This window comes from Oncorhynchus tshawytscha, linkage group LG04 (assembly GCF_018296145.1).
Source record: "Oncorhynchus tshawytscha isolate Ot180627B linkage group LG04, Otsh_v2.0, whole genome shotgun sequence".
Lineage (NCBI taxonomy): Eukaryota > Metazoa > Chordata > Actinopteri > Salmoniformes > Salmonidae > Oncorhynchus > Oncorhynchus tshawytscha.
This window is the reverse complement of record NC_056432.1, coordinates 36,609,691-36,629,506: the sequence shown is the minus strand read 5'-3', so window position 1 is coordinate 36,629,506 and position 19,816 is coordinate 36,609,691. Positions and strand designations below refer to the sequence as shown.

The window sequence follows — 19,816 nt, the reverse complement described above, 5'->3', positions numbered from 1 at the left end:
GATTTGAACTTAAATCGACCCACGATGATATAAATCTATACACATATTAGCCCTATATTGTAACCATATGTTCCATCAGACTCAAAGGAGACTATTTTACTCCCAAACGGCAGAAACTATTGTTCTGTGATCTCCTCAGCAATACACCAGAGAGAGGGGTCCTTATGTCTCAACCACCTGCAGACACAACTGTAACGTGTACTTTGAACTCCTTCAGGCAAACCCCTGACTACCTTGTGTTCCCTAGACCCAAACCGCCAGACAGTCACAACAATTGAAGTACTGCCAAACCCCTGACAGACATAACACTATTTTGTTTCCAACCGTAAAGAACACAACTAGCACATAGACAACTCTCATGCATTACAGAAATGAGCAAAAGTGAGTGCTCTGCTCTCAAAACACTGCAGGGTACCCACTCTGCAAAAACAGGTCGAATAAACATTGTTTCCACGTCATATCAACCCAAAAAATATAATGTGAGGATGTTGAATCAACGTGGGAAAATAATTGGATATGGAAAGAGTCATCAGCGTAAGGGAATTGATTCTTTTTTTCACCCAACTTTAGCTAAATCCAATGACATGGTGAAATGTTTTGTCGATTTGACGTTGAATTCACGTTAGTTGACAACTCAACCAAATGTCAATCAAAACAAGTCGTTGAACTGACGTCTGTGGTCAGTGGGTAGTTCCATAGCAACAAGTGGTCAGCTGATGTACCAGAGAATAATAACAAGACAGTGCTGGTTTAATGAGGGGGCCTAAAGAAGGAGAATGTGATGATTTTAAAAAAAACAAAAGGGCAATTCAACACTCACGGTCGGAGTACTCTACTTGAGCATGAGGTGCGTGGTATGTGGTAACTCAGAAATGAAATAATTATCTGACTAGTTCTCAGATTTATCAGTAGATGTGATTCCACATCTCAACTCTCTCTCTCACAAAGCATTGTATTGGCCTTGTAGGAGTGATGACAGAATAGAGTGAGTGCAGCTGGGGCCGTGTGTTGGGTTCCACTCTTTCTACCATGACTAAGACGGACTGACTCATCTTTTCCTTCAAACAGTCACCCACACACACTGACAAAGAAAACACACACCCCCTCACACACAAATCAACACATGTACGCGTTTACTGTATCAAGAAGGCACAGGTGGTGGGTGAAACTCAACGAATGTATCATTTATTTCTACAGGGTACAGAGGAATCCAGCTCTCAGTGTTGAGGAAACAGCAAATATAAGACAGCATGTAAGCCTAGTGGCTGATGCAACTACGCTCAACCCTCTCACCTTATTTGTAGGGAGGCTTGTGTCAGAACATACCATATGTCTTAAGTCACATCTTCTAAAACAACAGAGAGGTCTAGGGTGTGTACAGTGCAAGTCTTCTAAGGAGTAACATAGTCTAGGCCAAATACCATCAATAGATTAGACGGTCCAGCCACCCAAATTAGATCATTGCTCGAGGTTCCTGACAGAGCAGAGACCAACCCCCAACCTAATGTTTTCCTGTCAGTCCCTGACCCCATCCCTCCATCCCCCGACCCACATTACACACCCTACTCCCTTCCATCCTCATGCCATCAAGGTCATCTATTCTGATACACACTTCATGTAACACACACAGAGAGAGACCCACACAGAGAGAGACCCACACAGAGAGAGACCCACACAGGCAGAGATACACAGAGAGAGAGACGCACACAGAGAGAGACCCACACAGAGAGAGACCCACACAGGCAGAGACCCACACAGAGAGACCCACACAGGCAGAGACCCACACAGGCAGAGACCCACACAGGCAAAGACCCACACAGGCAGAGAGACACACAGGCAGAAACCCACACAGGCAGAGATACACACAGGCAGAGACCCACACAGGCAGAGACCCACACAGGCAGAGACCCACACAGGCAGAGACACACAGGCAGAGACACACACAGGCAGAGACACACACAGGCAGAGATACACACAGGCAGAGATACACACAGGCAGAGACACACACAGGCAGAGACACACACAGGCAGAGACACACAGGCAGAGACACACACAGGCAGAGATACACACAGGCAGAGATACACACAGGCAGAGATACACACAGGCAGAGACCCACACAGGCAGAGACACACACAGGCAGAGACCCACACAGGCAGAGATACACACAGGCAGAGATACACACAGGCAGAGATACACACAGGCAGAGACCCACACAGGCAGAGACCCACACAGGCAGAGATACACACAGGCAAACTTCTGGGGAGCACACGCAAACTGGGGAGCACACGCAACCTGGGAAGCACACGCAACCTGGGGAGAACACGCAACCTGGGGAGAACACGCAACCTGGGGAGAACACGCAAACTGGGGAACACACGCAAACTGGGGAGAACATGCAACCTGGGGAGCACATGCAAACTGGGGAGAACATGCAACCTGGGGAGCACATGCAACCTGGGGAGCACATGCAACCTGGGGAGAACACACAAACTGGTGAGAACACGCAAACTGGGGAGAACACGCAACCTGGGGAGCACATGCAACCTGGGGAGCACATGCAACCTGGGGAGAACACACAAACTGGAGAGAACACGCAAACTGGAGAGAACACGCAAACTGGGGAGCACACACAAACTGGGGAGCACACGCAAACTGGGGAGCACACGCAAACTGGGGAGCACACGCAAACTGGGGAGCACACGCAAACTGGGGAGCACATGCAACCTGGGGAGCACATGCAACCTGGGAAGCACACGCAAACTGGAGAGAACACCATAACCGGAGAGAACACGCAAACTGGGGAGCACATGCAACCTGGGGAAACACACAAACTGGGGAGAACACACAAACTGGGGAGCACACGCAAACTGGGGAGCACACGCAACCTGGGGAGCACACGCAAACTGGGGAGCACACGCAAACTGGGGAGCACACGCAAACTGGGGAGCACTGGAGAGAACATGCAAACTGGGAGAACATGCAAACTGGGGAGAACATGCAAACTGGGGAGGACACTCAAACTGGGGAGAACAAGCAAACTGGGGAGAACACGCAAACTGGGGAGCACACGCAAACTGGGGAGAACATGCAAACTGGGAGGACACGCAAACTGGGGAGAACAAGCAAACTGGGGAGAACACGCAAACTGGGGAGAACAAGCAAACTGGGGAGAACATGCAAACTGGGGAGGACACTCAAACTGGGGAGAACAAGCAAACTGGGGAGAACACGCAAACTGGGGAGGACAAGCAAACTGGGGAGAACAAGCAAACTGGGGAGAACACGCAAACTGGGGAGCACACGCAAACTGGGGAGAACATGCAAACTGGGGAGGACACTCAAACTGGGGAGAACACGCAAACTGGGGAGCACACGCAACCTGGGAGCACACGCAACCTGGGGAGCACACGCAAACTGGGAGCACACGCAAACTGGGGAGAACATGCAACCTGGGAGGACACTCAAACTGGGGAGGACACTCAAACTGGGGAGCACACGCAAACTGGGGAGCACACGCAAACTGGGGAGGACATGCAAACTGGGGAGGACACGCAACCTGGGGAGCACACGCAAACTGGGGAGAACACGCAACCTGGGGAGGACACGCAAACTGGGGAGCACACGCAAACTGGGGAGGACATGCAAACTGGGGAGGACACGCAACCTGGGGAGCACACGCAAACTGGGGAGCACACGCAAACTGGGGAGCACACCTAAACTGGGGAGCACATGCAAACTGGGAGGACACTCAAACTGGGGAGGACACTCAAACTGGGGAGCACACGCAAACTGGGGAGCACACGCAAACTGGGGAGGACACTCAAACTGGGGAGAACATGCAAACTGGGAGGACACTCAAACTGGGGAGGACACTCAAACTGGGGAGAACAAGCAAACTGGGGAGCACACGCAAACTGGGGAGAACATGCAAACTGGGGAGAACACGCAAACTGGGGAGGACACTCAAACTGGGGAGAACATGCAAACTGGGGAGGACACTCAAACTGGGGAGGACACTCAAACTGGGGAGAACAAGCAAACTGGGGAGCACACGCAAACTGGGGAGCACACGCAAACTGGGGATAACAAGCAAACTGGGGAGAACAAGCAAACTGGGGAGAACATGCAAACTGGGGAGCACATGCAACCTGGGGAGAACAAGCAAACTGGGGAGCACACGCAAACTGGGGAGCACACGCAAAGGCTCTCTGTAGAGTACAGGCTGGCTGGCTTGTGTAACACACTGTTACACCCTCAACAACTACTTATTATTATTTATTATTATTTGACCCTGCTGGTCATCTATGAACACTTGAACATCTTGGCCATGTTCTGTTATAATCTCCACCCGGCACAGGCAGAAGAGGACTGGCCGTCCCTCATAGTCTGGTTCCTCTCTAGGATCCTTCCTAGGTTCTGGCCTTTCTAGGGAGTTTTTCCTAGCCACTGTGCTTCTACACCTGCATTGCTTGCTGTTTGGGGTTTTAGGCTGTGTTTCTGGACAGCACTTTGTGACATCAGCTGATGTAAGAAGGGCTTTATAAATACATTTGATTGATTGATTGATTGATTGTGCTCTCACTCACACACATACAATGACTGAAGGTGGTCCCAAGTGGCTCAGTTAGTGGAGAATGGCGCCTGCAACGGCAGGGTTGTGGGTCCGATTCCCACAGTGGACCAGTATGAAGAAAGAAAAGAAAGTATGAAAATGTACACACTCACTACTGTAAGTTGCTCTGGATGGGACCTTCTGCTAAATGGCTCAAATGTAAACAAGGGTCATTGGGTATGTTGGTGAGGGTGAATGAGCAGGTGGCTGAGTGGAACTGGAAGTGTAGCATAGAATAGAGATATCTGAGAATCTATCCTCATCGTTCCGCTCGCTCCTTCTCTCGGTTTTCCCTTCCTTGGTCTTATTTGATCTCACACTCTACACTCTCAGAAAAAAAAAAGAGTTACCTTTTAGGCAGGGTTTCTGTTGTGTGGCGCCAGACATCTGAGAAATGTACCGGACCCATGTGCATTGGGGTGCGTAACCTGATTAGGGCGTCCACCCACAGTGCTCAGAATGACAGGAATCACATTTACATTATGGTCATTCATATTCACAGAACATGCAAATTGAGGATGAAACGATGTGCCGGGCCCTTCTTACCGAATCCTGATGTGCACTTTGAACATTTTAGAATAACAGTCCACGTCTACTTTTCCTCAGCCAACAAGATGAGTAATGAACAGCAGAATAACTAGCCTATGTCAATCTACTATCACCCGTAGCAGAAAAGCGTACCTATTCCATCGGTCAGCTTGTCAGGAAAGAAAAGGTCTATTCCAAACGGACTCTGGGACAGTTGTGGGACGATAGATCCCAAATTCATACAACTAGGCTACACAAGAATTTAAAAAAATGTTAAAAGGAATGAGTCAGATGCAAAAGATCAGAACTTTTAGCTTAAAATGTTGATGGACTATTATGCTCAACAATGCACACAAGGCAGCAAGCAGTTTCCTCGGGAGAGTTCGTTCCATAATGCAATTAGCAGGAAAACACAGGTGTCAAAAGGGCACGGCACATGCGAGCGGTTTCATGTGACAGAGAGGTACATATCAATTTGAAATGTAGTAAGAGGTGAGATCTAATAGGCAAAAACTAGCATGGGTTGCTAATATGACTTGGGTTGTGTCTTTGGCTACTGGACAATGAAAGAAAGTTGATATAAAAGAATTGCCTCCACAAATATGGTCTGATTTTGGCTCGGCTACTTTGAAGCAAGGTAAGACATGCCTCATAATATGTCTAAAAAAAAAAAGTTCAGGTTTCAAACAATTAAGTATATGTTTTCAAAATGCATACTGCTTCCAGCTCATTGCAAAGTGGCGTGTGACGCGCTGATGAAGCCTGCCTTCCATTGCCTCAGCGTTGGCTGTTTGCGATGCTGTAGCAGCGGCTCTCGCGCTGTCTGACAGATGTTTAGCTCAAAGGCTCTGTATCTGTATGCTGTTCACGTGTGATAAATAAAATACATAGCAAATATACGCTACACGCCGAAAGTCAATTCCATAAGATTATGCTAAATTAACCTATAGACCGATAAACATGACCAGTCAAATCATTTCAATCCACTGTTATGTCCGTCAATGAATAGGGGGGGGGACATTATTTCGCAATTCAATATTTTTCTTGTTCTCCCGGTCAATTGGCCAGCGTCAATTTTATTTATCGGCTTTTCAAAACAAACAAAAACATTGCCCAAAAGACAGCTAATACCGGTTAATGGAAAACCCTGAAGTTTTTACTATTTCTCTGTCTTTCTCCATTCGTTTCTTCTTTCTTTCTCTCTTTTTTTCTTTAACTCTGTCCCTGTCCTCTCCTCGGTGTTGTCCCTGACCTGTGAGCTCCTCCTCTGCTCTGGGCAGGGACAGAGAGGTACGGAGAGGGGGACAGGGAGAAGGACAGAGAGGTACGGAGAGGGGGACAGGGAGAAGGACAGAGAGGTACGGAGAGGGGGACAGGGAGAAGGACAGAGAGGTACGGAGAGGGGGACAGGGAGAAGGACAGAGAGGTACGGAGAGGGGGACAGGGAGAAGGACAGAGAGGTACGGAGAGGGGGACAGGGAGAAGGACAGAGAGGTACGGAGAGGGGACAGGGAAAAGGACAGAGGTACGGAGAGGGGGACAGGGAGAAGGACAGAGAGGTACGGAGAGGGGGACAGGGAGAAGGACAGAGAGGTACGGAGAGGGGGACAGGGAAAAGGACAGAGGTACGGAGAGGGGGACAGGGAGAAGGACAGAGAGGTGCAGAGAGGGGGACAGGGAGAAGGCCAGAGAGGTACGGAGAGGGGGACAGGGAGAAGGACAGAGAGGGGGACAGAGAGAGGGACAGACAGATGGACACAGAGAGGGAGAGGGACAGAGATATGGACAGACAGGGGGACAGAGAGGTACGGAGAGGGGGACAGGGAGAAGGACAGAGAGGGGGACAGGGAGAAGGACAGAGAGGTACGGAGAGGGGGACAGGGAGAAGGACAGAGAGGGGGACAGAGAGAGGGACAGACAGATGGACACAGAGAGGGAGAGGGACAGAGATATGGACAGACAGGGGGACAGGGAGAAGGACAGAGAGGGGGACAGGGAGAAGGACAGAGAGGGGGGGACAGGGAGAAGGACAGAGAGGTACGGAGAGGGGGACAGGGAGAAGGACAGAGAGGGGGACAGAGAGAGGGACAGAGAGAGGGACAGGGAAGGACAGACAGATGGACACAGAGAGGGAGAGGGACAGAGATATGGACAGACAGGGGGGACAGAGAGCACAGACAGATAGACAGAGAGGAACAGGGAAGTGTAGGGTATCCACTGTGTCATAGCTCCTGACTCTGCCCTTCCTGACACATGGCACGTGCAAGTCAGCACGCACACACACACAGCCCAGCTGGGAGGGAGAGGTCTGCCTGCCTGCCCCACTACACCACTCCTCACAAAGAGAAGGGGGGAGAAAGGAGGAGAGGAGGGAGGAAAAGGGAGGGGGCGGAGCCACCAAAAGCACTCCAGCACCAGCAGAGGGGGAGGAAAGTGAAGGAGGAATAGTGTTTTTGAAAGACTGGTCTTTGTGGGAAAGACTTGGGACTGAACAAAAAAATAGAGGGAAATATGAGGAGGCAAGGAATGGGTGGAGGGAAGATGGTGGAGAGAGGGGGGAGAAAGGGTGAAAGGGTTTAAAGTAGTAGTGGAAATAATACATGTACATACTGTAGTTGACAAAGACAGTAGAATTGATAGCAGATGATGTCACTAGCGCGATGACGTTATACTGTTTAAATCAGTACTAACTTTCAGTTGGAACACTTTGGGGAGGAGTCTGACTTACGACCCATCCATCAAAGACAGACAACAAACAGTACAGAAGTACAGGGAGGGAAAATATAAGAGAATAAAACAACTACGGTGCAACAACATAACACCTAGGGGGAGGGCTACACTGTGAGCGAAATAGAGAGAGAGCGAGAGAGGGGGGAGAGATAAAGAGAAGGCAAGAGAGAGAGAGAGAGAGAGAGAGAGAGAGGGAGAGGGAGCTAGAGAGAGAAATGTATAGATAAAAGGGAAAGAATCGGGTGAGAACCTTCCCCAGCCCCTGCACGGTGGTATGTTGCTAACATTAGCCCCCCCCCCCCATTTGTTCAAGTCAAGTGCAGCCCGTTTTAAAAGGTCCAGCGATCTCCTTGCCTGTCGCGCTGCAGAGAACCTATAGCATCAATCGCCTTGCTCTGTGTCATGCTTTACATCAACTACTACATACCCTACATATCCAATAACCATGACGTTTGTTGTAAACAAACATTTTCAAGCCACTTGAGGCCCTACTGTATCGCCTATAAGTTTGTAGCCTACACTCGTAGAAAAAAAAGGTGCTATCTAGAACCTTAAAGGGTTCTTCGGCTGTCCCCATAAGAGAACCTTTTGAAGAACCCTTTTAGTTCCATGTATAACCCATTCCACAGAGGATTCAACATGGAACCCAAAACATTTCTACCTGAAACCCAAACATGTTCCACCTGGAACCAAAAAAGGTACTCCTTTGGGGACAGTTGAAGAACCCTTTTGGACCCCTTTTTTTCTAAGAGTTTAGCCGACTGGATCCATGTGTTTTCACACCAGACTCCAATACTGTATCATGAAAACTCAAAACAGAGCTACAGGGAAAACTTCTAAATCCTGTCATATAGTCATGGTTTGGCGGAGAAAGGTTGTGGATTGGCTGGATTCATTACAGTACAATACAGAGTTGGTTCCTGTGTAGTACTGTACTATACAGAGTTGGTTCCTGTGTAGTACTGTACTATACAGAGTTGGTTCCTGTGTAGTACTGTACTATACAGAGTTGGTTCCTGTGTAGTACTGTAGTATACAGAGTTGGTTCCTGTGTAGTACTGTACTATACAGAGTTGGTTCCTGTGTAGTACTGTACTATACAGAGTTGGTTCCTGTGTAGTACTGTACTATACAGAGTTGGTTCCTGTGTAGTACTGTACTATACAGAGTTGGTTCCTGTGTAGTACTGTACTATACAGAGTTGGTTCCTGTGTAGTACTGTACTATACAGAGTTGGTTCCTGTGTAGTACTGTACTATACAGAGTTGGTTCCTGTGTAGTACTGTACTATACAGAGTTGGTTCCTGTGTAGTACTGTACTATACAGAGTTGGTTCCTGTGTAGTACTGTACTATACAGAGTTGGTTCCTGTGTAGTACTGTACTATACAGAGTTGGTTCCTGTGTAGTACTGTACTATACAGAGTTGGTTCCTGTGTAGTACTGTAGTATACAGAGTTGGTTCCTGTGTAGTACTGTACTATACAGAGTTGGTTCCTGTGTAGTACTGTACTATACAGAGTTGGTTCCTGTGTAGTACTGTACTATACAGAGTTGGTTCCTGTGTAGTACTGTACTATACAGAGTTGGTTCCTGTGTAGTACTGTACTATACAGAGTTGGTTCCTGTGTAGTACTGTACTATACAGAGTTGGTTCCTGTGTAGTACTGTACTATACAGAGTTGGTTCCTGTGTAGTACTGTACTATACAGAGTTGGTTCCTGTGTAGTACTGTACTATACAGAGTTGGTTCCTGTGTAGTACTGTACTATACAGAGTTGGTTCCTGTGTAGTACTGTACTATACAGAGTTGGTTCCTGTGTAGTACTGTACTATACAGAGTTGGTTCCTGTGTAGTACTGTACTATACAGAGTTGGTTCCTGTGTAGTACTGTAGTATACAGAGTTGGTTCCTGTGTAGTACTGTACTATACAGAGTTGGTTCCTGTGTAGTACTGTACTATACAGAGTTGGTTCCTGTGTAGTACTGTACTATACAGAGTTGGTTCCTGTGTAGTACTGTACTATACAGAGTTGGTTCCCAGTCTCTGAGAGAGAGAGAGCAGCCAGCTGAGAGGTGAGAATTTAAGACATGACACAACAGCCTCCTCCTCCTCCCTCCATTCATTTTTCATTAACCGTGGCAGGCAGCGGTGCTCGGCCGCTCAGCCATTCTGTCCTCCAGGAGAAACCAGACGCCATCCGGCACGGACGCGAGCCACAACACTTCAACCACACAGGGCACCGCCAATGATCCATGCCAGGACTTAAGCCAAGCCACGGGCACTCAGTCAGCCCCACAGACAGGACCTATGAGTGGGAAGAAGCATGACTGGGAACTGGGACGAGTGTCTGTTAGAGAGCATTAATTAGAAAAGACACATTACAAGAGAGCTGCTGATGACAGTCAATCCCTTCTTGACATTTGAGTGGTCCCTGGAGTCTGCATCAGGGGAGGTGAATTAGTGGGTGAATGCAGAACATGAATCAAAATGTCATTTCGGATCCCATTGGGGCTCAATATGTTTCCTGCACATCTTGGTTGGTGAGTAATATGGGGAGACAGTTGCTTGATTTGAAGTGGTTTGCATAACGGTTTGACGATTTCTGAGTAATAATTCTAGAATATCTGACGTAACCAATGGGAAAGTAATCACGAGGAATGATTGTTCGTTGTGCTCGACAAGTTTGGTTCTTAAGACGTTGCGAGCTGTCATCTATAGGACACAAGTGCATTGAGACTCATAGCGGAAAGCACTGACACTTGGTCAATCACATTCAACAATCGGCTCCATTTGAGTTCAATTCCTCTACACGGGGGCACTATAAAACCCCACCTCCTCAATCCAACAAACAGTAGATGGACATTTGGCAACAGGCATCAGGACCATGATTACGTTTACATGCACAGTAATAATTTGATTTTAAACTGATTATGGCAGTAGGCAGATAATGCAATAGTCATGCAAACAACTTACTCTGCTTATCTAAAATCGGCGTCAGGTCGAAGTCGAAGTAAGCATACGCCAATTAAAACGCCTGGTTTCCTGAGCCATCTTTCAAATGATTAGGACGTGTCAACACCTTAAAATCGGTGTTCCAGGGATGTATTTGATCTGCGCATGTGTTAGCACCAGCCGAGAGAGCCTCCCTCTTTTGCGCGAATCAAGTGAGTTCAGAACAACTTAATGAATGAAGTGAGTTCAGAACAACTGAATGAATGAAGTGAGTTCAGAACAACTTAATGAATGAAGTGAGTTCAGAACAACTGAATGAATGATGTGAGTTCAGAACAACTGAATGTATGAGGTGAGTTCAGAACAACTGAATGTATGAAGTGAGTTCAGAACAACTGAATGTATGAAGTGAGTTCAGAACAACTGAATGTATGAAGTGAGTTCAGAACAACTGAATGTATGAAGTGAGTTCAGAACAACTGAATGTATGAAGTGAGTTCAGAACAACTGAATGTATGAAGTGAGTTCAGAACAACTGAATGTATGAAGTGAGTTCAGAACAACTGAATGTATGAAGTGAGTTCAGAACAACTGAATCTATGCGACTTAGCAGTCGTTTTCACATACAAACTTTATATGTCCGAACTCAGAATCAAATACGCTTCCCAAAAATAACATGGTCGCTGTGGTGGAACGTTTATTTTGAGTAAGCGATTTTCTGCATTTATCAGAGTCCCATCAGGTAGCCTGATTTCAGATATGTCCATGTAAACAGGATTATTGGGGAAATAGATGTTTTATTGATTTTTTATTTAACTATTATATTAATCTGACTATCCACAGTAATCATTGTGTGCCTGTAACCGTATTCAGTGACAGGTCAACAACAACAAAAATGACGCTGAATGTAACTAACCTGGAAGGCCGCATGCTTTCTGTAAATACTCCCCCCCCCCTCACACACACACACACACACACACACACACATGCAACCCATCTCATCACAGTTCAAATTACAGTGATGTCATCTGCCACTCACTGTTACCACATAAACGAGGTCACGGTTAACCCTTTCTAATCTAATCGAGGGTGGGGATTCCACAACATGGCTGTGTTCCAAATGACACCTTATTGCTTATATGGCTAGTGTTTGACTAGGGCCCATAGGAGTAGGTTGTCATTTGGGACACAGTACAATTCAACCAAACCTGCTAGCGCTGTACTTTCCATTTGTAATCAGAAACACAATGACTAATTCATGTCTTTGCTCCATCTACCTTTCCCGTAACCAGTCTACATGTATCTGCAGACGGTGCAAGTGCACATTTGATGATAGAAAAGGAAATAACTGCGTATGAAGAGAAGAGAAATCACGCCAGCACAGTCTGTTGTAACCGCTCATGTTGCTCTAGTGTTTCCTGAAGAGATACTACAAAGACCAGTAACCCTTCTAGAGCTGAAACTAAATGTCAAAAAACAGCAGTGTATACTTCAAATGTATACATTATATGTACAGTCGAAGTCAGAAGTTTACATACACCTTAGCCAAATACATTTATACTCAGTTTATCACAATTCCTGACATTTAATCCTAGTACAAATTCCCTGTCTTAGGTCAGTTAGGATCACCACTTTATTTTAAGAATGTGAAATGTCAGAATAATAGTAGACAGAATGATTTATTTCAGCTTTTACTTCTTTCATCACGTTCCCAGTGGGTTAGAAGTTTACATACACTCAATTAGTATTTGGTAGCATTGCCTTTAAATTGTTTAACTTGGGTCAAACGTTTCGGGTAGCCCTCCACAAGCTTCCCACAATAAATTGGGTGAATTTTGGCCCATTCCTCCCGACAGAGCTGGTGTAACTGAGTCAGGTTTGTAGGCCTCCTTGCTCACACACGCTTTTTCAGTTCTGCCCACAAATGTTCTATAGGATTGAGGTCAGGGCTTTGTGATGGCCACTCCAATACCTTGACTTTGTTGTCCTTAAGCCATTTTGCCACAACTTTGGAGGTATGCTTGGGGTCAATATCCATTTGGAAGACCCATTTGCGACCAAGCTTTAACTTCCTGACTGATGTCTTGAGATGTTGCTTCAATATATCCACATCATTTTCCTTTCTCGTGATGCCATCTATTTTATGAAGTGCACCAGACCCTCTTGCAGCAAAGCACCCCCACAACATGATGCTGCCACCCCTGTGCTTCTTCCTTGCTGAGCGGCCTTTCAGTTTATGTCGATATAGGCACGGTCAACTTAGTATATGTAAACTTCTGACCCACTGGAATTGTGATACAGTGAATTATAAGTGAAATAATCTGTAAACAATTGGTGGAACAATTACTTGTGTCATGCACAAAGTAGACATCCTAACCGACTTGCCAAAACTATAGTTTGTTATCAAGAAATTTGTGGAGTGGTTGAAAAACTAGTTTTAATGACTCCAACATAAGTGTATGTAAACTTCCGACTTCAACTATATATATATTTGTATATTGTATGTGTACACTGGAGAATTAAAGAGTGAAAACGTGATTTTTATAGAGTGCTTCTTCAACAGGGCGTTGTTTGTGTGGATGTATGAGCCAGTCTTGACAATTTTCCAGAATGATCCTTGGATCATGACAACAACAGATGGTGACCAACAGCCTTAGCTGATGAGATATATGTGTCAGCACTTGGACCTTAGTAAGTTCACTGAGTTCAAAAGTAGCATGACAACCAATTCCCTGACTGTCTGAACATGTATAAAAGGAAACCGTGAAGATCATTAGCGCGACAAGAAAAGCCTACGGCTAAATTTGAATCTCCTTCCTCACATTCAACTGATCATCAATATGCCCAAACTCAACTTTGACAACCAATCTTACAATGAAAGAATCCATTCAAAAACAAGACAATATAATAATAAATAATACTGGACATTGATTAGCTATGCCAGTCTCTCTAAACTGATATGCCAGTTCAGCGACAGCATGGACGGAATCCTCCGTCTGAACCCATTTGCTCAGAGACTCACCTCGTATATAAACACACAAGCGTGCCACGACTTGGCAGACCAGAGAACAGCAGCGTGCCAGCACTTAGAGGCCACGTGCTAGAGGTTACTATAGTACACACACACACACACACACACACACACACACTCTGCCAGATAAACATGTGCGCATGCGTGTCTGTCTGACCCGCTAACTTTTACTCCCTCGGCCGACTTCCGAACTCTGAGAGGAGGGCCCGCTCCCTGGCTCCTGAACCTGTGGGTACGGTTCCTCCTCCTCTCCTCCTTCTCTCATCCTCCTCCTGCTCTCGCTGGCCGCCTCTCTCATCACATGCCTGGATCTGCCGCCAATCGCCGCCCAGCCCGGGACGCTTCAAACCCGGCCCAGCTTCGCCGCCTGCCACTTAATCACAGCAACCTAGCACAAAACGCAGCCGCCAGATAAAGCCTGCGCTCTGAGCTAGCAGCCATGCAGCCAGCTAGAGGGGGAAGATAACTAACTAACTGCACACTGCACCGCGCTGCAGTATAAGTCTGTTCACACGCCTGCCTTTTTAAAGGCCTCTCTTCTCCTGTGAGATGGAGCTCAGACAACTCTGAACACAAACCACACGTGGTCACCGGCGTGAGCGCCAACAGACAGACGACATGTGGATGTCTATTTACTGTCAGTCTGTCTGTTGATCAAGGGCTAGTGTAAAGCTCCATGATATAAGTGCACGCGTGCACACAAACACACACACACACACACACACACACACACACACACACACACACACCGGTTTCTGCAGCACTATATGCCCTTCCTCCCTTCTAACGTCCGCAAGCCTCCAACTACTCTTCTCTCTTTTAAACCAACAACACCAATACAAACAGAACACACACACGGGGAAATCGCAGACAGATGACAGCCCAGTCAGTGTATCTGTCAGTGCCCCCCCACCTCCCCCTCCACTGCGGTAACACGAGGATTCAAGCCCTCCAATACCACTAATAACCCAGAAATACAGCACATAATAGGCCGTCTGAAAGAGTAGCTCTGTCTCCACAGTATCTGCCCCAGGTGGAGTCTTCCTCTTACCTCTGTTGCCAGACTGGGCTTTACCGACCTGTAGTCCTCAATATGTCCCACCTTTCCAGCCATTCAGGAGAGTGAGAAAGGGAGAAGGAGAGAGAGAGAGAGAGGGAGAGGGAGGGAGGGAGAGAAATGGGGGGAGAATAACAATCAATTGAACAATGCGACAAGAGCTTTCCAAAGAGACGTGTCAATCCAGACAACATGAGCACCTAAAGAATACCCGGTCTATATAATCCCCTTCTCGAATTCTCTCCTCCTGACAGGAAAGGACCCTGAACACATATCACTTCTATTTGCCTTCAAATGGCAAGCCAAGCCGGCGCGTCCCCACTGCTATGAGCGAGTGTGAGAGACAGTGAGAGAGCAAGGATTCTATTTTAATGATAGAATTATGTAATGCATCAGGAACGAGGAGGATAGCCTCTGATCACAATTGTAGCAATGTGCCTTTGAATATCACCATGACAACATGCACATATACAATATTTCTGTAAATGGTCATGCATTACAGCGTCTTTATAATTCATATACATTATTCACGCATAGATTACGGTCAATGCGATGATAATAACACGGTTAAATAATCAACTCCATCACACTAGAAAGGGGCTATAACAGTAACAGCAGTAATAATTGAAGTCCTGAAACAATGAACACAGAATAGCAGCAGTGTACATTGGATATGCCCCTCTAACCACTTCTAGCTGTTGAGAGTGCCGGCAGTGTTTTGTCTCCAGCTAACCCTCCTGGTCTCTCCACCCCCCTCTCCTCTATCTCAAATAAACCCCACAGACTCCCCTCTCTCTCTCCCGGCTCTCTGTGTCCCTGTCCGGCATTCTGCCTGGTAATTAATATTTACCCAGTGTGCCAATCTGTCTTGGTGTGCTGCTCTCTCTCTCTCCGTCGGATGGCCGTATCCCCATCAGAGGACTCAAGCTCCCTCTCGTCTAACCTCTACTATCACTCTCTCTCTCTCGCTCTCTCTAGTCTGTGCTCCAACCCATTCAGGAAGCCATCTTGTGTTTTTAATCCTGTTTTACATTAGCCCTAGTACACACACATTCTCTCCCTCCCTCCCTCCCTCCCTCTCTCCCTCCCTCCCTCCCTCGTTCCCCTATGCTAATAGGTCTACCGCACACACACGCACGAGTGAGGATTTTTTTCAAATCCAGCCTCTGTGATCGTTTTCACTGCTGCTCTACACACTACCTCCCCCCATTCCTTCTCCTTTCTTTAAACCCCCCTCCTCCCTCCTCTCTTTCTCAGTCTTTCCATCGAGTAAAACTAACTGCACTCGTGATGTGAATACTCCCCCCCTACCTCCTCTTCAACAATACACTCGCATGAACACACGCACACACACGGCCGGCGAAACGTCACGCTACACACCGCACACAAAGAGAGTCAAGCAACCAATCAGCGGCCATCCTGAGCTCTGCTGCTAGGGTGAAAGAGAGCGAGAGAGAGGGAGGGGGGGTCTGTGTATGCTTGCTTGCACATGCAGCCCTATATCGAGTTAGTGAGAATAACACAGAGAAAGAGAGAGAATGAGAGAGATAGACGGAAGGTGGACTGGGGGATGGGACCTCTCTATGGCTGTCAATTATCTCCTTGAGCTCAGCTTCCCTAAACAATGCCTCTGGTATGTGGTATAGCTGAAGACCATCTGTGTCAGGGCTGCCTGCAATAACTGGACTGGACTACAGTGCACAGTGCACACACACGGACACACACACACACACACACACACTCTGTGTACCGGGGAACAGACACTTACACAGCACCACAGCCATTTAAACATGCTGACTCAAGATCCACACACACAGACATAATGTAGCAAACATTTCTGAATTGTGCAAATTTATGGAAATTTGTACAAACGTAACACAAGGTAGAATATGAAACATATTTTTGTACCGTGTGAAATTAGAGAAAACACACTGCCTAATTAGTATCATTCTGATAGACTAAATAACCCCCAAGGTTGTACAGTAAAATAACTTCCCCTCCATTCTGAGTTGTTCTCTTTTAGGAAACTGACCCTACGAGATTAACATACCGATCATATTTAGGAGGTCTGGGGGGAGTGTTTTGTTTATGTCGGTTTTAAAGGGAGAGAGATCTGCTAGTACCATCTCAGACGCAGGTAAAATATGCTCTCGGTTTAGCTTTCACTGACACTAGTAATGTGCCTCTGAATGCCAGCCAACTATTGAACAAAGTTGTATCTGGGGTTTACCAGTTTCTTCTACTTTTAAGTCTAGGTGAAGAGGGGAAAGTGGCCGTTGTAATTTCCAAGCTTCACAGAGTGCCAGGCACCTGAAGCGCCGATGTATATGGGCTTACCTGGATTCATTGTTGTTAGTTACACAGGTTTACTGTCAATCTCTTTTGAGAGAAGTGTAAAAACATTTTAAACAGCCATTTAGTCAAAGAAAAAGCACAAATCACAAAAATAAAGAGAACGAGTTCATGTTGAAGACAGAGAGAGAGAACGACAGAGAGAGAGAACGACAGAGAGAGAGAACGACAGAGAGAGAGAGAGAACGACAGAGAGAGAGAACGACAGAGAGAGAGAGAGAATGACAGAGAGAGAGAACGACAGAGAGAGAGAACGACAGAGAGAGAGAGAATGACAACGAGAGAGAGAGAGAGAACGATTGAGAGAGAGAGAACGACAGAGAGAGAGAACGACAGAGAGAGAGAACGACAGAGAGAGAATGACAACGAGAGAGAGAGAGAGAACGATTGAGAGAGAGAGAACGACAGAGAGAGAGAACGACAGAGAGAGAGAACGACAGAGAGAGAGAGAATGACAACAAGAGAGAGAGAGAGAGAGAGAGAACGACAGAGAGAGAGAGAATGACAACAAGAGAGAGAGAGAGAGAGAACGACAGAGAGAGAGAGAATGACAACGAGAGAGAGAGAATGACAACGAGAGTGAGAGAACGACAGAGAGAGAGAATGACAGAGAGAGAGAACGACAGAGAGAGAGAACGACAGAGAGAGAGAATGACGAGAGAGAGAATGACAATGAGAGAGAGAGAACGACAGAGAGAACGACAGAGAGAGAACGACAGAGAGAGAGAGAGAACGACAGAGAGAGAACGACAGAGAGAGAACGACAGAGAGAGAGAGAGAACGACAGAGAGAGAGAGAACGACAGAGAGGGAGAGAGAACGACAGAGAGGGAGAGAGAACGACAGAAAGAGTGAGAATGACAGAGAGAGAGAATGGTAGTAAAGCAAGCAACCAGTCAGTGACACAGCGTTTGTGATGCCTTTCTGAGCCTCAGCCTCTTATATGGCTGGCGTGGAAATTCCCTGCTCTGACGTCACTCAGAGTGTGTGTGTGTGTGTGTGTGTGAGAGAGTGAGTGAATGTGTGTGTGTGTGAGAGAGTGAGAGAGTGTGTGAATGTGTGTGTGTGTGTGTGTGTGAGAGAGTGTGTGAATGTGTGTGTGTGTGAGAGAGTGAGAGAGTGTGTGAATGTGTGTGTGTGTGTGTGAGAGAGTGAGAGAGTGTGTGAATGTGTGTGTGTGTGTGTGTGTGTGTGTGTGTGTGTGTGTGTGTGTGTGTGTGTGTGTGTGTGTGTGAGAGAGTGAGAGAGTGTGTGAATGTGTGTGTGTGTGTGTGTGTGTGTGTGATAGTGTGTGTGTGTGTGTGTGTGTGTGTGTGTGTGTGTGTGATAGAGTGAGAGAGTGTGTGAATGTGTGTGTGTGTGTGAGAGAGTGAGAGAGTGTGTGAATGTGTGTGCATAAAGGGGTGTGTTTGTAGTAAGCGGTACAGCAAGAGCGGCTGCGCAGCATGTTTGTGTTATTGGGTGGCGACCGAGCAACGTCATTGTACCTGCCGGCGTGCCGTGGTTCCGTTGTGTGGCACGCCTAAATTACCGCTCCAACATGAGTGATACAAATATCTGAGCTAAAGTCTGTTAGCCTCGACTCAGACACGCGACTCTAACGCCGGACGTTTGTGGACTACTCTGCCTTGGGTAGTGTAGTATATATCTCCAACTCATCTCATAGTCAGCACTGACTGATCTGATTACACTGCACCTGGCCTCCCCAGACAGCCCTCCCCATTTTCTCTCTCTCTCACACACACACACACACACACACACACACACACGCATGCACGCACACACACACACACTCACACACACAAACACTCACACACACACACACGCACGTTTGAGTCATTTAGCAGATGCTTTTATCCAGAGCGACTTACAGTTAGTGTATTCATCTCACAATAGCTAAGTGGGAGAACCACATCTCAGTCATAGTAGATATATTTTCCATCAATAAATGTGCTATTAGCAAAGTCAGTGCTAGCACACACACACGCACACACACACACACACACAAAATCCCATCTGCTCAATGACATTACTGTAATCCTGTTGTATAAATAACCTCCCCCAACTCAATCTCAGCTAATTCCCACGTACTCTGTATGTCAGTCTCCCTCACCCCCATAAATGACAGATAACTGTTCTGGTAACCAGGACGTCACCATCTCCCTTACAACTTTGGTTACAACAAATTGAACAAGTGAAGCAAGAATGAGTGGTGTTCAGTCTGGTGTAACCGGGCTACCAACCCGGCAACCCTCCAATATCCTCGTCACTCACCCAGACCTGTGACAACCCACTCCCACTCCCCTGTAGACTAGGACAAGAATCAGGGGGAGGGAGACTAATTACAACCACTTTAACAATGAGTTGTAAAAAGCAGCAACTCACAGTGATGAGGGTAGGGGGAGGAGTGGAAAGAGGTGGCCGGCTGTAATTACAACACTATTAACAGTATTAATTAACTAACACTCTGACTTCCCACAGCCTTCCCCACTATCCTCTCCTGTCCTTCTCCCCTCCTGTCCTCTACTCTCCTGTCCTTCTCTCCTGTCCT

The 19,816-nt window shown here is 46.8% G+C and overlaps 1 protein-coding gene across 1 annotated transcript in view; it reads right to left on the bottom strand.

Annotated features, from left to right (window-relative positions):
• The window catches only part of tet3 (tet methylcytosine dioxygenase 3), a 44,421-nt gene extending 28,452 nt beyond the window's left edge, over positions 1 to 15,969 (bottom strand). Inside the window, exons 1-2 of the mRNA XM_024417852.2 lie at positions 15,765 to 15,969; positions 14,909 to 14,959 (exon numbers count right to left, since the gene is read on the bottom strand). The gene's annotated coding sequence lies outside the window, so the exon portion shown is untranslated. The remainder of the gene's footprint in view (positions 1 to 14,908; positions 14,960 to 15,764) is intronic.
• Between the last annotated feature and the right edge of the window lie 3,847 nt (positions 15,970 to 19,816).